The following is a 19,652-nucleotide window of genomic DNA, read 5'->3' as shown; positions in this document are numbered from 1 at the left end:
CTCATGTAAGTTCCATGGAGGGAGACCTAGTCATGTAGCTGTGCCCAGAAGAATCAAGATGGTTGTCTTAGCTAGGGTTTCTATTGCTGTGAAGAAGCGCCATGGCATCTGCAACTCTTATAAAGGAAGGCATTTAACTGGAGCTTGCTCACAGTTTCAGAGGTTTAGTCTATTGTCATCATGGTGGGAAGTAGGGTGGCATATACACAGACACAGTGCTGGAGAAGTAGCTGAGAGTTCTACATGTGGATTGGGAGACAACAGGAAGAGAGAGTAACCTGAACACTCGAAACCCCAAAGCCCACCCCCAGTGATACACTTCTCCAACAAAGCCACACCAGCTCCAACAAGATCATACCTCCTAATTGTGCCACTCCATATGAGCCTGTGGGAGCCATTTCATCCAAACTACCACAATAGTGAACATAGAGTTGAATGAGTACATGGAGCTGCTACTATTCTAAAGGTAGTGCCTTAGATACAGATTTGAGTCTTGGGAACTTTGAGGAAGATTCATGGCAGCACCGTGAAGGCATAAAGGTTCATGCTAGGGAAGAGAAAGCTAAGTGAGGGTATGTCCTTGGCAAGTCCCTGCTGGAGAAAAGTGGGTCCCAGACCATGGGAAGCCCTTCAGGAAATCCAAGGGAACCAAGGGGGCTGGGAAGTTGTAGGGTACCTTTTGCCATCTCCTTCAATTCACTGGGAGCACTATCTGTGGCCTTGTGTTAATATTGACCCTGAGTTTGGGCCCAACATGACCTACAGAATGCCTGGTGTGTATAGAAACTTCTTTGTGTCAGTTCCCAGACAGGTCCTGGGTGGAATCCTGAGGAGGGCAGACATTTGTATATGAACCCCTACTCTTTCTGTGGCCTAGATCAAATCAGAAAGTTGGGTGCTCAGTTGTCATGTGATCATGGAATGGCCTTGTTGAGGTGAAGCAGATTAGCTGACCCAGAGAGTCCACTGCACCATCATGTCTTCTTCCAGACCCTCACACCTCAGATTTCCCTTCAGCAACACACCCAGTAATTACAGACAACAGAAACTGCCCATAAGCACCTTATAATCCAACTATGGAAAAGAGACCTGGGAAAATAGTTAGCCTTGAAGATAAGCAATAATGGTTCCAGATGACAGAACTCAGACAAGGAAGAAATGGTTGTTAAAGATGTTGTCTACCTGTAATCGTGAATATGTGGCCAGGAAAAGCCTTGGGGATATCCCTTTTCTATTCACTTCTTGTTGGGTGTCTTTGAAGGACTCTGAGCCTTGGGGGACTGGCTATGGAATGTCCTGCCTCATCATTTGTTTCTCAGGGCTAGCCCAACTCTTTAGCCCAGGCTAGCCTTTGCCTCCTTTCTCTTCTAAAATTTCTCTGAACATGTTTAACTTCCTAGAATCCTTGTTTTCTACCAAAATATGAAAATATGAATCTGGTGTTATTAACCAAGAATGGTTGGCAGAAGTATATTTTTGATGGAGAATTTCCAAACTGTTTTAGCTAAAGTGATAGACTCCTAAGCTTTCCTCCAGCTCCAAATGATGAATCTATAAAGTCACAGAATGTCATTCCAGGAGGATGCTAGGCCATCTCATTTAATGTTCTTGGTTGGTACAGTTTCAAACCATGTCTCCAAGATAAAAAACATTTTCCTTGAGAACATAACAGTGAGAGCTTGTTACAGTCTGGTAAAAAAAGAAAAAAAAAAAAAAAAAAAAAAAGAAAAAAGAAAGAAAAAAAGAAGAAGAAAAGGATGTCACAGTTTCTAAAGCATGTCAGAGCTGGAACAAAACCTGGAATGTCTGTTTGATATTGGCCACCAGAGTGGGACTTCTGAGACGTACTTCCTCCCTGGAAGAGCTGAGCCATTGTGGACATATTTAACACATTTGCCCTTGTTAGGAGTCCACTGACATTGCCCTTAGAGCTCAGGTTAGAGGCAACTCCTATGATAAACTGTAGCATTTGGTCTGTACTGGGCCTCACCTCATACTTTTCTCATGGTCTTGAGGATATTTGTTTGTACTCACTTTCCTTTGTCAGTCACTCGATGTCTTAGATACAGGACTCAGAACTGATTCCAAGATTCTGAGCTAGTAGTCTGACCAACAGTGACTGGCCCTTAAGAAGGTATTTAACCTTTGCTTATCTTCTTATATAAACTCAGCTTCATGGTCTTAGGGACATCATGACACAAGTTTTCATTAACTCAGAGAACAAGCATAATTTTCTCTCTATTAGTTTTGAAGAAAATTCCTAGCCATTTCTTGTACTTGGGTTCTGAGAAAAGGTGTCACATTTTTGACAGGTTTTGACCATCAGTCTTGCATAACATCTTCATAATAAATGCATCTACTACCTTTAGACACCATAATGGTGTTTGAGGGATAAGACTTCTTGTATTATCATATAATCAAAAGAAACAGATAGTGAAGGAAATATATTGACCATACTGAAACCTCCAGAACACACTGGTATTATTGCGGTACAGGATGATGAATAGTTGTGGTGGAATGGAAGGGATGGAAAGTCACTTTCCTTGTGTCACCTAGTGTGTAGACTAGAGGCCTCAATGGAGGCTTTGCATGAATGATGAATGAATCAGTCAAGATCCAAACAAAAGTATGGAAAATGCCAGGTCTGGAGATGACCTGTGAAGTGAAGGTGTCTTAGTCACTGTTCTATTGCTATGAAGAGAAACTATGAACAAGGCAACTATTGTAAGAGAAAACATTTAATTGGGGCTTAGTTACAGTTTCAGAGGTTCAGTCCATTATCATGGCAGGAAGCATGGCATGCAGGCAGACACTGTCCTAATCTTAGGCAGAGAGAGAGAGAGAGAGAGAGAGAGAGAGAGAGAGAGAGAGAGAGAGAGAGAGAGAGACTGGGATTGGTATAAGCTTTTGGAATCTCAAAGCCTACCCCCAGTGACACATTTCAAGACTACACCTCCTAATGCTTCTAATCCTTTGAAATGGTGCCACTCCCTGATGACTAAGCATTAAAATATATGAGCCTATGAGAGGACAATCTTAATCAAACTACCACAGGCTGTTAGGTGAAGAGGGATTAAGTTTGGGAATGATGCACATTAGAAACAACACACACACACACACACACACACACACACACACACAGAGCTTGTGGTTTCTCCAGCAGCAGCCTCATATAGCCATCCAAACCTCTTCCTTTATAAATGACCCCAACCACATGTGGTAAATATTACTTCAGACTTTAGAAAGAAAATGGCACTATATATGCATGTGTGTATGTGTGTACGTGTGTGTGTGTGTGTGTGTGTGTGTGTGTGTGAGAGAGAGAGAGAGAGAGAGAGAGAGAGAGAGAGAGAGAGAGAATGACTATATGCATATATATCGATCACTAGAGTAATTGGAAATAGATGAAGCCTGAAATTTTAGTATAATACCCATTGTTACAAGTGGATTTTAGGTCGGAGCTTTGAGTTCATATAGTCACATCTAAATTCAACATCTAATCTTTGAAATGTAAATGAATAGTTGGATTTTGTTGTCGTGTGTGCGTGTGCGTGTGTGTGTGTGTGCGTGTGTGTGTGTGTGTGTGTGTGTGTGTGTGTGTGTGTGTATACACAGGGTGGAATTGTGTCTATTATGCTCATGTTCACACACCACATCACATGTGTGGGAGTTAGATGACAACTTCAGCCAATCCTCACCTTACACCTTGTTGGAGACATGGTTTCTCTTGTTGGCTGCTGTACAGGGCAGGTTGGCTGACCCAACAGCTCCTAGATTCTGCTGTCTCCACTTCCTATCTCACCATTTGTAGTGCTGTGGTTACAGGCTGGTGCTACCATGCCCAGCTAGATCTGGGTTATGGAAATTCAAACTAAGGTTCTTCTACTTACAGAACAAGCACTCTACTCACTGAGCTGTGTCCACAGCTGCCATGGGACATCAGGGTGGGGACTCAATCTTAACTGTTCTTTTCGTCACTATTCTATTGCTGTGAAGAGACGCCGTGACCAAGGCAATTCTTATCAAAGAAGTCATTTAATTGGGGGCTGGCTTACAGTTTCAGAGGCTTAGTCCATTATCATCATGGTGGGGAGCATGGAGGCACACATGGTGCTACAGTAGTAGCTGAAAGCTACCTACAATCAAAGGGAAGCCAAGGTGTGTGTGTGTGTGTGTGTGTGTGTGTGTGTGTGTGTGTGTGTGTTTTACCACATTAGTCAAGAAGCCGTTCATGTTGAAGCAGGCATAGAATAATAGCTTCCAGGATACCCAAGAAGCCCATCTGTCAGGAAGTCTTGACAGTGTGGTGGTTTAAGTAAGGACGGCCCCCACAGGCTCCTATGTGAACGCTCAGTCACCAGGGAGTGGAGCTGTTTGAAAGGATTAGAAGGATTAAGTGGCTGTGGCCCCAGCCTTTAAGGACTGAACAAACTAAACCCTCTCTCTCTTCAGCCCTGGGCTTCCCTCTTAATAAAGATTCTTCCTTTTTTCCACACCAGGATGGACAAGAGAACAGACGGCCCTAAGGTATACTTGTTTTTAGTCTGTGTTTCTGTTTACTTGTGTTTCTAGGCAAAATTTCATTCATTTAGAAGAAAAACCAATCTTGATTCTTAGCTTCACCCTTGAAACAAGAAGTAGAGTGGTAAAGAATGTGATCTCCCATATTCTTTTGGAATATATCTTTGAGGGGTCCCAATCCAAGTGTTTTCCTACTTAGCAACTTTCAGTCAATACACGTTCCAACTCCCCACTTACTGGACATCTTCCATCCATCTGTTTTGTCACTTTGGGGGCTAAATCTAAGCAAAAAGAAATGAGCAATCTTAGATGGGTGGGTCCTATTGAAGAAGGGTATATGGTACAACAAATGGCTATTGGAACTCTTTGGATGGTGAAGAAATACTTGCTGTGAAGGAGGCAGGAATATCTGTTCTTGAGGTCATTTCCAAAGAGGCAGTGTAAGGAACCAAGAGCCAGAAAGACAGTACAGGAAACTAAGTACACAGTACTGAGAGCGTAGTTGGAGTTCATGAAATGGTTCATTTTATCATCACCATTTTAGAGCACCATAGTTGCACTGACCCATCTGGAAACAGTGTTTGGTCTAGATGACAAACTCCACTAAATTCATAAAGTAAAATTAAAATATGAGGATGTATTTGTAAACAAATCATGATCCTTCCCTTAGATACAGCAGTTAAGACACGATGAGGTAGGAATGTGGGCATCACTGATGAAGGCATTTCGAAAGCAAGCTGTACAATGTAGAACGACATGAATAGTTTGAGAACATGCTCACATCAGCTTCTTTTAAGCACAAAAGCTCCATACAAGACGTAGCTACCAGCATTATGCCAAGAGCTTGTAGCCCCTTTCCTGCACTCATGCTCCTGTTAGATGAGAGATGCCATCAGAGCACCTCACAATGCAGGCACTGAGGTTTGGGGTGGTCACACAGCTTCCCAGTATCATTCCAGAGCTTATTGGAGAAGCCAGTTCGTAAGTTAACTGTTCATACCTAGAAAATCCTATTCTCTGCACATGGTAGCATGCTTCACCCATGGAGAGTGTTAACAGAGAAAAGGGAGGGGGAATGCAAGTGAACAGGAGGCTTGATTTTGGTTATAAATTCACATTGTGCTTTATGTATTTGAAACAAAATATATGTGTAACTACATTTATAATTTCACAAAAGGGAAGCTATTAAATGATCCCACCTATGTGAAATAATTAAAGTAGGCAAATCATAAAGACTGAGAGTAGATGGGGGGCAGAGGTGGGAATGGAATTTAGTGCTCAATCAGTACAGAGTTTCTATTTGAGGTGTTGAAAAATTAAGGTGAAGATTACATGATATTTAGAATAGAATGCCTCTGAATTTTAAAAAATTTTTATTTTTATTTTATGTGTGTAAGTGTTTTGGCTGCATGTCTGTATATACACCATATCACCCTCAGAAGACAGAAGAAGGCACTGGAGTCCTTAGAACAGGGATAAGGGCAGTTTCGAGCCTCTATGTGAGTGTGAACTGAACCCAGGTCCTCTTTGAGAGCAGCAAGTGCTCTTAACTAACCACTGAGCTGTCTATCCAGCCCCATGTCTCTGAGTTCCTAAAAGAGGCGAAAGTGGAAAATTTTATAAATATTTTACTAGGAGTAGGAGGAAGAAGAAAGGGCGGGGGAGGAAGAAGGGAAGGAGGAAGAGAAGGAGGAGGAGCTGTCTGGATTGAATTGGTTTGGTTTCTGGTGAACTAACATTCCTACTCCTCTCTCCCATAGTGTTGGTCAGAGATCACACTGCTGTTTAAGGCGCCCAAGGGTGCACTGAGGTCCTGGGATGTAGCAGGCACAGTCATCAAAATTATGAAATGCCTCTTACATCTCTCATTTCCAAAAGATAGGATCTGGTGTGCTCCGAGGGTTAAATTACACAAAGTAGACCTTTAGATAAAGACTTAGGAGCCTCGTCAACTACTCCTTTCATCCACCTGTCCATTCCTGTGTCCATTCCTTTGATCCTTAAGAAGCATCAACGATGAGCCAGACCCTCAGAAAATAGTAACAGTCACATTTCTCATTAGACACAGTCACCATGGGTTCCTGTCATTCTATCAAAGAAATTAGAATAAGCCGTGGAGAATCATGGCTTCTTCTTACATTATTTTCACCATGCAACTTTGGGCATATTCCTCCCTTTCTCTGAGTCTATAGCATGACCTCAAAGATGTTCCTCACTCTCAAATTTGCCCATTCTACCCATAGGATACCATCTGGAGACCCATTAACCTTTCAAATATGTCCAAAAGCCTGTGGGGGACACAGAGTTCGCACAGTTGAAGGACTCTGCCTTCCGGTTTGTATCAGCAGAGAGGGGTGGAGTTGTGCCTGCCTGAGCCAGCATCCGGGGCTTAATGTCATTGAAGACCATGATAGCAAGGCAAAGACATGAAGGGAGCAGCCTGTGGTTATGATTCCATGGAACTGAAATAAAACATAGTTGTTTAGCAGCAAAAAGACTTTATAAACACCAACAGGAAGCACCCCCTACATGCACCATGGAAGACCACCTAATAATGGGGAAACAGGCTTTTCTGCGGTGTGTGTGTCTTTAACAAATATTGACCTGTCCATTTCTGTTTTATTTTAACACGTGAGTAAATCAAAATAAGGTGTCTTTATGGGACTCTCTTGTTTTATTATCTGTCATTTAATTTTTAATACCTAAGTGACACCTGATATATTACCTAATCAAAAGACGAGAATTATACATTGCCCATAATCAGTTATTTTTGCCATATCACCAAAATTAGACTAACAGATGAGGAAAATAAATAAGATGAACTTTAAAAATGAAAATGCTTAGCCTTTGGAATTTTAGTTGACAGCTTTTGAAAATTAAATTATAAGTCAAGTCCTGATAGGTTTGATATCTTCCTCGCAGCTTTGCCTGTGATGTATAGCAGTTCTAATGGAATATCATTTATCATCTGATAATAACAGATGTAGTATTTCTGAGCTTGTCATCTCCTCTGTGATGACAAATAGTCCAACTTGTAGCGGTGATAATGGAATTTTATAATGATCTGTCCTAAACTGACTCTGCGGCAGCCCAGCTATTTTTCTTAAATTTCATAAAGCCGATTACATGGAGATTACAGCACTCTGCGCCTCCCACTGAAGCGTGAGTGCCAATCAATGAATCCAGATTTTAGGCAAACAGCCTGGAAAGATAGGACAATATTTACTTGTTTATTAAAATTACTCCTCTTAAGCTAATAAGAGAGCTTGCCAGATGCTGCCAGGAATGAAGGACTGTAAAACCTAGAGGATAAACAGGAGAGGCAAACTGTTTATCTCTTCACCAGTAGGCAGCATCTTTGGTCTGCAATCTTACCCATCCAATCTATCATTTTATAGAGACTCATTTCATGAAGGCCCGTGTTAAGAACATGAGTTAGAGAGAGCAGCCACCCTTCTACATCATCCTGAGGCAGGATTTATTTAACGATGTAATCTGGGCCTGTCTGATAGCATCACTGTGTTGTACCTGTCCACTCCATAGTCCAAATCATTTGCCCTTGTGATTTTTTTCTTGAAACTTTCAACAGGTTGAGGCATTACAAAAAGCTTGAGTCTGGAGGATAGGAGCTTTCTGAAATGCTCCATTGGATGTGGGCATTCTTATTGCAGCCATGACACTCCAAAGGCCACTCACTGGAGGGGCATGCTCTATACAGTCAGGTGTTAGTGCCAGAGTTGGCAATTCCCATCACAAATTTGAAATTTTTTTCCCTCTGTAATGACAGCAGGACATTGTGGGGCAAAGGGGCAAGCCTTATTGTGAAGATCTCAGCTTTGACATTGAAGAAAACAGAATTTACCAGAATAAAGGACATAGTATACTCTGCTAATGACAGAGATTCATGCAAACTGACGCCTGCCAAATCCATTGTGCTCCCTGGTGGGGATGCAGAATGTAATGGGAAACGTGCTGTTAAGACAACTCTAACATCACATCCATGCAATGCTGACTGTGTTTCAGTATTATCTTAGATTCCATGCATCCTGATTTTCATTCTTCAGAGGCGTTTCACTCTAGGCCCAATTAAAACATCCCATTCCTTCTTTCATAGTCATGATTTTATACAGAATTTCCTTCTAGTGTGAAAGGGATCTCAATGTCAACCACCACAAAACTGAGAGATGCCTCCTGCTCTTAGCTGATGCTGGCAACGTGCAGAGATGGGGTGTGAGCAGCTAGGGAGGACCATGAAGCTTAAGGTCCAGATCTTATCCTAGGAACTGGCCATCCAACTGTCCATCAGTGGCCAAGATAATCACTGGCTTCAATTCAATCAGAAACTTTCTGTACTGATCAGTGGTTGAGCCAATCATTGTCCAGATCTAGTCCTGGTTGGCTTAATTAAGTGTGAATCCAAGATGCCACATAATCCAGCTGATAGTTTCATTGCATTAGGCCTAACCTCATCAGTGTTCGATCACATCTGTGGTTTGGTCTAATCCACACCTTTTCCTGATCAGTGACTCATCTAAACAACCAATGGTCTCCACAATGGTTGATAAAAACCAATCAATAGAGGATCTAATCAGAGTCATTGATCTCTTCAGTGATTGACCTACTCTGCAACAACATGATTAGCATTTAATCTGGGCAGCAGTTGGCTCAGACAGAAAGCAACAGATACAATCAGGAGCTTTAATGCAGTCAGGTTGATCTGAGGGCAATTTAAGACTATAAGCTGAAATTGCTAGATGAGGATGATGGATGGTGGTGGCGGATGGCAGTGGTAGTGGCAGCAGCAGCGGCAGCCATGGTGATGGTGGTGATGATGATAAACAACCAGTAAAAACAGCTGTCTCTCCTCCCTCGCATTGTACCCTGAGAACCAGAATCATGATCTTGGCATTCCCTGTACCCTTGTGCTATCACAAAGCTAACGTTTCTTTTAAAACGGTTAACATAGCTTTTCTCTTGCTTCTTGATGTAGCTGTTGGGACCCACTCAGATTGCTGAGCTGACATAGGATTTTATTAAACTAAAGATACCTGAAAACCAACACAGCAGAAGACATCCTTCTTGGCTCCCTTAACTGACTAAAAGCAACCACCACGTCTGGGAAACACGGAGAATTTCCTGTCTGGAGAATATGCTCCTGGAAGAATGTACAAATAGGACCCAAAACCCATGTCTGGGGGAGTATGTGAGTGCAAAGTTTATGGACAGACCACTCAAGTGGGTCAGTGAGAATCATCACAAACTTTCTAAACTCTCCTGTGTTCTCCTGGTAAACATTTGTCTCTGCAGAATCTGTTCTTCCCCTGAGAGCCTCTGATTCCTATTCACTCATGAGAGCCTACAGTCCAGCCGCTAATCTGCACCGCTCCTCACTCTGTGCTCTAACGATAAATTTCCTGGTTAGCCTAACAAGCTCTCAGACTTATACCAGGAGTGCTATATGCCCACGTAATCTCACCCGACTTCCACCCTTCCACCATAGCCAAATGCAGCATCCATACAAGGACTTTAAAATTCAGCCAAGTGTCCTGCCCTCATCACCGCCCCACCGCTGCCCCGCCCCCCCCCCCCCCCCCCCCCCCCCCCCCCCCCCCCCCCCCCCCCCCCCCCCCCCCCCCCCCCCCCCCCCCCCCCCCCCCCCCGCTGCCCCGCCCCCCCCCCCGCCCCACCGCTGCCCCGCCCCACCGCTGCCCCGCCCACCGCTGCCCCGCCCCACCGCTGCCCCGCCCCACCGCTGCCCCGCCCCACCGCTGCCCCGCCCCTGCCTGGGAGTGTCTGTCTTAGCTTCCTAGCACCTGACCCTCTTATCACTTCTTGTGATGTTTCCATTGTAGGCAAAGCAGAGGACTATAGACATGAACCAAGCTAGGCTGTCTTGAGAATGTGTTAAGAGTAGGAAGAGAGAGTGTGCAAGGGAGGGAAGGATGGAAACAGAAATAGGAGGAGGGAAAAAAGGGGAGCTGGGATTTTGGAAGGATACAGACAAGAAAGTGAAGGCAACTGCTCTTTTAGGAGAGGTTATGGAAGAAAAAGCTGGAGAAGAGGTGTGGAACTTTCCCATATTTAGGGGTAGGATTCTTTGCCATGTCTCAGTGACAATTCAGAGAATCTGCTCCTCAGTCTATTCTGGCTGATACTCAAACTGATCCTGAGCTAGTGAACTTCGTAGGAGCTGTACGGATAATCACTCCTTTGTAGAGGCAGCATAACCTTCCCAGAATGAGAGAGATGGAGCAGCCCATTTTGTTGGTTTTATAAAAAATACAAACACAAAAGCAACAGTGGACTTAAACAATAAAACAATATGGAAGAAGTAAGCCGTGTTCTAACCATGGGGAAGTAACTTAAATATCCCTAGTTGTCTTCTTATCTATGAAACAAGGCTAATGGCGGCGGCGTAAGGTGTACTGGGAGAATTGCATGAATGAAATTATATAAAGTGCTTGACACAGTGCTCCATAAGGGTTCAATAATAAACACTACCTCCTGAACAAAGGTGCTCTGTCCTCTTCCATCACTTCATTAGTCCATAAGTACTGATATCATTGCTTACTTTTTATCTCCCCCACATCACCTCCACCTGACTTTATGGTTCCTACAAGATGAAAGGCCATCTCCTACTCCATAAGATGTCACTTAAAAGCAGTTAGACCACCATGTTCAAGGGCAGAGTCTACTCTGAATCTAGGTCACCACCATACATGAGCTCACTTGGGCTTATTCTGAATTCAGTGTTGCCCAGCCCCAGGGTAGCATTAGTTACCTGGGATGTTCAGCTAATGCCCCTTCCTGATCAGTCCATGCACCACTTCCTAGAGCCCTACATGACCCAGTGGGCAGTCGTGGAAAGACACATCCACAGCCACTAAGACCTTTGCTGTTAAGAGATCATAAGCTTTCAGAGCAGACAGCTACCTCCATCTCTCAACGACTCTCAGACCTTCTTTCCCTGGATTCAGGAGAAGCTCAGAGGTTAGCCTTCACCTCTAAGTTCTCAATGTCACATGTCCCTCAGAGATGAGGAAGAGCCCTGCCTTCCATAAACTCTTTGCTTTGAGTATCATTCTAGAAACATTCTAAGTACCTCTGACCCAGGCCTAGCCTGGCACTACACATAAGATGAGTCAGGAGTCACATGGCCTCAATCCAGGCTTCTCTCCTTCAGAGACTTCTTTTATCTTCTCTTTACTAAGGCCTCCATGTAGATTCAGTCAATAGCCCTCTTTCCAGGAGAGCAGCCATGAAAAAATTGATTACTCCAATTATGGCTGTGATCTTTGGAATCATTGGATTGCATAAGATCCTACAGGCTGTAGCAACACCATGCTATGGGGTAGCATTCACATCAAGCAGAAGATGTAGCTCTAGCTACCTCATCTTCACTGAAGCTCCTGAACTTAGTGATCCATGTCAGCCACCCCCAGATTTTCTATCCATGCTACCATTGAAGTGGACCTTGGTCTACAGCTACTTAGGGAGGCAGCCTCCAACTCTCACACCTGGGTTGGTCACCCATCAAGTTCCATCAAGGCTTCAGTTGACTTTTGCTAAACTCAGGGTCCTTCTGTGGCCTTCTCCTTTGCTGCAGATGGGTGTTGCACAATACGCCCTCGTAGGCCATTCTGAAGCAGCCTCAGAAAAGAAGCAGCCATGCTTTGTGATGAAGTGACTTCTCATTGTCCTTGTTCTAGCCACAGACATCCACCTTCTACCATGATCTAAACACGATGTAGTAGCACTCCAAAATCCTCACCATCCTGTCTCTGGCACCCCCTTAGAACTCTGTCAACAAGAAGACCCTTACCAGATGCAGTCCCTTGAATTCAAACCAGAATCATGATTACAAATACCTCTTCCACCTCTACCTACAATGTCAGCTGATGCCCATGAGGTTGTGGTGGAAGACCGGGTAGATGCAGTCAGCATTAAAATTGCTCACAATGGCCATCTGTGAAGTTTCCAAGAAGATGTGAGGGGAAAGTGTGTTGTTCTGCTCTTTACCTATAAAACTCAGAACAGGAAAGGTTCCAAGGTGAGAGCAGCAGCCACAACAGGCTTTCTGAGGACTTAGGTAAGACTAACATTAGTGGAGCTGTTAACCTCGAGTGCAGAGACTTGCAGGAAGCCAGCATTCATGGGGGGCACATGGGTAGTGCAACCTCACGAGCAATGTTACAAGATGTGTTAACAGCCAGGCAAAGACCCATATTCTTTCAGCTCAGCCAGCAAGGGAAGGGACCACTGCCCTAGGAACAATGACCTTGTGTTGTGACCTTGTCATTGAAGCAGAGGTTTGAAATGAACCAGAAACAGTTCATCTGTGCTCAAGGTCCATAGAGAGCTTCTGAGTGGGGAGGATCATGACTAAAGGAGACAGTTTCCCCGTCACTGCTAAGGATGCCCACATGCACAGTCATTATGCATCCCTTTCCTGCGGGTTGTTAGGGATCTTCATGAATGAGCCACTGTGGTGGTGTTCCCCTAACTCACAGCTGATACAGTCCAGTGGGCACTCAAAACAGCGATAGCACTGGACTCTCCTACAGTACTGTGATTTCCCCAACACAATAACAAACCAGGGTGACTATAAAGTACAATATGTTGTAACACAAAGCTGTCTAAAAGTTATGTTTATTTTTGAAATTTTCTTTTTATATATTTTGAGAGGTGATTAACTGAAACTCTTGAAAGCAAAAACCATGCATATTTGACAGGAGCCTTTGAAATTTATAGAGCATTAAAAAAATCCAGTGAATTTTATGGAGACCCTGAGAATACATTTGTCTGATGCCATGCACACCTTTGGGGTGGTCTAACATGGGTTAAACACCAGCAGCTTGTGCCAGCTGGCCTTCTTGAGGAATGAACAGACCTCATCTCATTACAGATTTTTCCTCTGTTCAAATGCTTCCCAATGGACCTCTCTCGGCCATAGCTAACAAAGCAGTGGTTCTCGACCTGTGGGTTGTGACCCCTCTGGGGGTTGAACAATCCTTTCACAGGGGTCATATATCAGATATCCTGCATATCAGATATTTACATCATGATACATAATAGTTACAAAATTATAGTTAAGAAATAACAATGATTGTTCTGAGCCTTCATCCAGTAACTGATGGAAGCAGGTGTAGAGATCCACAGCCAAGCACCAGGCTGAGCTCCAGAAGTCCTGTCGAAGAGAGAGAAGAGGGATTCTATGAGCAAGGGGCATCAAGATCATGATGGGGAAACCTACAGAGACAACCAAACCAAACTAGTGGGAACTCATGAACTTTAGACCAACAGCTATGGAGCCTCCATGGGACTGGACTAGGCCCTCTGCATAATCAAGACAGTTGTGTAGCTTTATCTGCTTAAGGGCCCCCCCTGGCAGTAGGATCAGGATCCATCCCTGGTGCATAAGCTGGGCCTTTTGGAGCCCACTACCTATGGTGGGACACCTTGCACAGCCTTGATGCAGGGGAAGGGACTTGGACCTGCCTCAATTGAATGTACAGGCTCTTCTGACTCCCCATGGAAGGTCTTACTTTTTTGAAGGAGGGAATAGGGACTGGGTTTGGGGGAGGGGGAAGGCTGCTGGGGAGGAGGGAAGGGGAGATATGTGGTTGGTATTTAAAATGAAATAAATAAATAAGATTTAAAAAAAGAAATAACAACAAAAATAATTTTATGGTTGTGGAGGTACCACACCATGAGGAGATGTATTAAAGGGTTGCGGCATTAGGAAGGTTGACAACCACTGTGATAAAGGGTTGTATCACAGTGAAATACTTTGAGTTTGATAATACTACCTCCTGACTTGAAGTCAGCTAACTGCAAAGGTCAAGTTATCATAGTGATCTTTGTTTCTAGAGGCAGAAATCCTAAGGATTAAGATCCCTGTGGATGAGTGAGCATGGCCAAGCTTGGTAAGTAGGTTTGTGTAGGTTTTTATCACCAATATGATCAAAGCCAAACTTAATGATCTTCCCCTAGACCCCAGGGTCTATGAATCCCAGGGGAGGGAGTATCATCCAGCTTCAATATTCTCTAACACAGGCTATAGAAAGAGTATCGACTGTATAGCCAGGGGCCATTAGACCTACTGATCTCAGGTCCTCCTCAGACCTAGGGCATTAGTGCACATATTAACCTATCTGCAAGAATTTTCATGTTGATTAAGGAAGAATACTAGTGTGCAGGGAAAGGATGGGATTTACAGTACAAAGACCAGAGTCCTCACCTTGCCTGTACTATTTGCCAGTTGAGTGTTCTGAAACTTGATTTATTTGGCATTCAACACCACTGTGTCCACAGTCAGACTTGTCTTATAGGCACAAGTTCTATGAAGTGATCCATCAGAAAGCATTTAACAAACTGCAAGATATCATGATGTGGAATGTCGTTCTGTATGCTGTGAATGTGTGTTGCTCTGATTGGTTGATAAATAAAATGCTGATTGTCAGTAGCCAGGCAGGAAGTACAGGCAGGAAAAGCAGACAAGGAGAATGCTGGGAAGAGGAAGGTTGAGTCAGGAGTCACCAGCCAGACACAGAGGAGGCAGGATGACAAGGCAAAAATGAGAAAAGCTACCAAGCCATGTGGCTAAACATAAATACGAATTATGGGTTAATTTAAGTTTAAGAGCTAGTCAGTAATAAGCCTGAGCTAATGGCTAAGCAGTTATAATTAATATAAGCCTCTGTGTGTTTACTTGGGGGTCGCGAGTGGGAGAGATTTGTCTTGACTGCTGGCTAGCCAGGACACAGGAAATCTTTTGACTACACTTGGCATACCAACGTGGGGCTCTTGAATTTCTATAAGGCCTAAAAGAATTTAAAAAGGGCTTCTAAACACACAATAATGAAGTAAAAAACAGTTTTCTACTTCATGTCTCATGTGGGTCAAGATATAGAGATGCCAAGCTACAGAGATACTATGGCATGCAGACTTGAGCTACAGTATGGTGGGTTCACAGCATATGGGCTTGAGTGCAGCATGGCAGATTCCTGTCATTGTACACAGTGGTGTCTGCAAGCCACGCAGCATGGTGGGTGGTGGATATAGCCTTTGGACAAAAAAAAAAAGGAAAGAAAGAGAAAGTTTTTGCTGGATGGAAGCAAAAACTTCCAGAGACTTCCCAGAGTCAGTGATGAGCATGGTTCCCCCAGAGCTGGGGGTAAACATAGTTCCACCATGTTGGGAAGCTGAGGTGGGTGGAGCCAGCAGCCAAAGCTGCCATTTCAGTCCTAGTCATGCTGCAGTTTAAAGCAATAGATTCGCAAAAAGACAGATTCAGATTAAATAAACCTCTAAACAGTTTAACAGTGTATGTAAAAATGTACATAGGCTTGGACGAGGGTGGAAAGGGAGTATAGACAGTTATATAAAGAAATAGTTTTAAAAAACAAAGTTTTCAAAGAGATAGTAAAAGTAATATAAAAAGTAAGCCACATAAAGATAGAAATCACACAGAAAGTCTGGATTATATTGTCTTTGGGATTTTTAATTGCAGAGAGACATTTGACTGTAAAAGCTTCTGAGTTATATCATTATGTATATATATATATATATTTTTTTTGTTGTTGTTTTTCGAGACAGGGTTTCTCTGTGTAGCTTTGCGCCTTTCCTGGAACTCACTTGGTAGCCCAGGCTGGCCTCGAACTCACAGAGATCCGCCTTGCTCTGCCTTCCGAGTGCTGGGATTAAAGGCGTGCGCCACCACCGCCCGGCCATTATGTATATTTTAAAGATATTGTGACTTCAAAATTTATGTCTAAGGATATGTTGCTTTGGAAAAGAGGTTCTGCTTTTGTTTCCACAGAAGATGAGAACCTGTGGATTGCTTCCAAGTTAATATGGTTTGATCAAGGAAGACCCCTGCTGAGAGGTCTCCAGATGATCCAACATTCAGAACAGTGTCAAGGCAACTGGCTCAGAGAATACAACATCACAGACTATTCCAGTCAGGACTTGACCATAATTCTTAATTTTCTGAGGATCCCTGTAAAACTACCAGCAACAACCCCATTAGCAGAAAGTAGCCTAGAACACTACGCCCACATTCCCAAAAATGGATTATGGATGTTTGTCTTTATTTAGATTGTTGGTTACAAACTGTTATTGGTCATAGTCAATATCTTTCTAAAAGAAAAAAGGGGGATAGTATATAGATATGATAGGATGAAAGAGTAGATTATTGAACCTACTTTTAAGGAGCAACAACTTGTTTAAAAATGTTTTACCTTGCCATGGATTTTAGTTTATTGATACAAATTTAAATTAATTTTGTTATACTGATATTGTATTATATTTCTACTCTTGTTTAAAGTATTTTGTTTGTGCAACTCATTTGAAATTGTAGTGTATAGTTGAGAAATACATATTAATAATTAGTCATCTATGATAATCAAACTTTTTGTCATGTTAGTTAAGTTTTCTAGGTATACATAGATATAATTCAATTAGGTAGGTAATTTTCAAACACTTTCAAGACCTACAGAATATGGCATTTAAAATGTTTTAAAAACTTAGACTCTCTGGACAATGAGACATAGCTGCTCCTGGCAGCACCAATTACTTCAACAAGAATGATGGTCATTGAATAAACTCATTATGAGTTTGCTTTCTTTGTGGCAAAAGTTAGCCACTGGGGGGTGGATACCCTTGCATCGACTGATTGACAATATGTTGTATAAACTGGACATGCAGGACCCGTAGGAAGGTGACCACTGAACTTTATAAGGCAAGATGGTCCTTCAAGTTCCTGCTTCACAGAAGAGACTGCCAGACATTCTACAGGACACCAAGAGAAGTGACTGAGAGACTCTAGGCCTGTAGGTTGAAGATGGATGCCCCAACATTGCAGAGGAACTTTGGATGACTGTCCAGGAAATCAGCTGTCTCTGTCATTTCCAGAGTTTTGAAAGTTGCTTACAATGCATTTCCTGTTTACTTATGTAACATTATATCCTTCTGGGGTCTTTGATGTAGTTGAAGACTAGATAGTTATAATTATAATCTTCCTTTGTTATGATAAAAGATAAATTAGATAAGAAACTTTAGACTCACAAATATAGGATAGATAGAATATTTTCTTTAATTTTGCCAAATACAAATGGACTAGATATTGTAACTATAATACTTGCTTGGTAACTGTTCTATCATATGTAATTTTACTATGTTAAAGTTAAAACCTTCCTTTTTGATTATACAGAAAAGGGGAAATGCTGTGGAATGTTGTTCTGTATGCTGTGAATGTGTGCTGATCTGACAGGTTGATAAATAAAATGCTGATTAGTAGCCAGGCAGGAAGTATAGGTGGGACAAGCAGACAAAGAGAATGCTGGGAAGAGGAAGGTTGAGTCAGGAGTCACCAGCCAGACACAGAGGAGGCAGGATGACAAGGCAAAAATGAGAAAAATACCAAGCCATGTGGCTAAATATAAATAAGAATTATGGTTTCATTTAAGTGTAAGAACTAGTCAGTAATAAGCCTGAGCTAATGGTTAAGCAGTTATAATTAATATAAGCCTCTGTGTGTTTACTTGGGGGACGCTAGTGGGAGAGATTTGTCCTGACTGCCAGCTGGCCGGGACACAGGAAAACTTCCAACTACAGTACCATGAAAGAATCAGTCGACAAGTCCAGAAGACAAAAGCTGATGGCCTTTGTTATTTTCAACACACTCTAGCTGGGCAAGAGCAGATATTTAATATGTGCTAATGGAGTGAATGAAACTGACCCAAACCTTGAGAATTAGTGTGTTTCATTCATTAACTAACCATTAGTGACCTGATTAAAAGAAGCATGAGCAAGCATGCAGCAGTTACCCATTTATTGACCCCACTGTCCTGCATGCTTAACCTGTGCTTTTAAGTTTGGTGCATGATAAGAACTCATATAGACAAGGTCTTTTCCCTGGTGGAGTCTTCCTCATTGCTGTCTAGTTCACCCAATGTAGGCTTGAATTGTATAAGTGTAGTTCTGGGCAAGGGGAAGTGGGGGTTCAGTGACATTGAACTTCATATAATTTCAAAGCATCTGTTATTGAAGAAAGAGTCTGCAAAGACCCAACTTTCTTACCCCCCCCTTTTTTTTTTTGGTTTTGAGGTTTATAAAAAGGAAATGTTAGGCTATTGGAGCTGCTTCTACAGGATGCTACTGCCTGACCAAGATGTGACACCTATAGTTCTGGTACTTGGCTTTGTGGCCACTGCCCTCACACAGAAGGAACTTGGCCTTTTATACTTCAGACATTTTCGACCTAGAATACTTCTTCCAACTCCCTAATTGTGTCTGTAGTTTCCTCCATTAGCATTGTCTTTAATTACCTGGTGAAGTAGCTCCTGGCCCTCCAATGTGCATGCATGACAGTGGTGGTGGTGAACATATTGAGCCAGAGCAGTCTGAATATATTGTTTTGTATTTCCTAAGAGTAAGCTATCTCATGGGCAACAGATGAAAGTGTTCAGGGTCAAGGGCCTTGGGAGTTAAGGCAGAGGCTAAGGCACGGGAGCCAAACACTTACCACTCAAGTATGTAATCTAACAAGTTCTGGTTTTGATAGTATAACATTTGCTTAGGTGTTATACTATAATAGAGTTGTATCTCATTGATACACATTTTATCATATACATTTAGTGCTATACAATAGCTCACATTTGTTAGTTTTAATTAATATTTACTGAGCTTTGATTTTGCCAATATCAACTTTGCTGTTTTTCCAGTACTGTCATGAGAGGTTTGAGTGTTTTGACAGGTATGAATAACAAAAATGTCACATACCTATAAAGCATTGGAAATATGAGTGAGGGAATAACTACATTTAACTTTTTGTTTGTTTGTTTTGGGGTTTTTTGTTGTTGTTGTTTTGGTTTTAGTTTTTGGTCTTTCAGAGACAGGGTTTCTCTGTGTTGCCCTGGCTGTCCTGGAACTCACTCTGTAGATCAGGCTGACTTTGAAGAACTCAGAGATCTGCCTCCTGAGTGTGGGGACCAGAGGTGTGTGCCATCATTGCTGGCTTAAATTGGTTTTAAATTAAACTCTCTTTATGATTCAGCTCTGATATAAGCATTAACATTTTCAAATTTCCAGATTTGGTCATCTTTCTCTACAATCACAACCGTATTGCT

This window comes from Peromyscus leucopus, chromosome 5, assembly GCF_004664715.2.
Source record: "Peromyscus leucopus breed LL Stock chromosome 5, UCI_PerLeu_2.1, whole genome shotgun sequence".
NCBI lineage: Eukaryota > Metazoa > Chordata > Mammalia > Rodentia > Cricetidae > Peromyscus > Peromyscus leucopus.
This window is presented reverse-complemented; position numbering follows the sequence as displayed.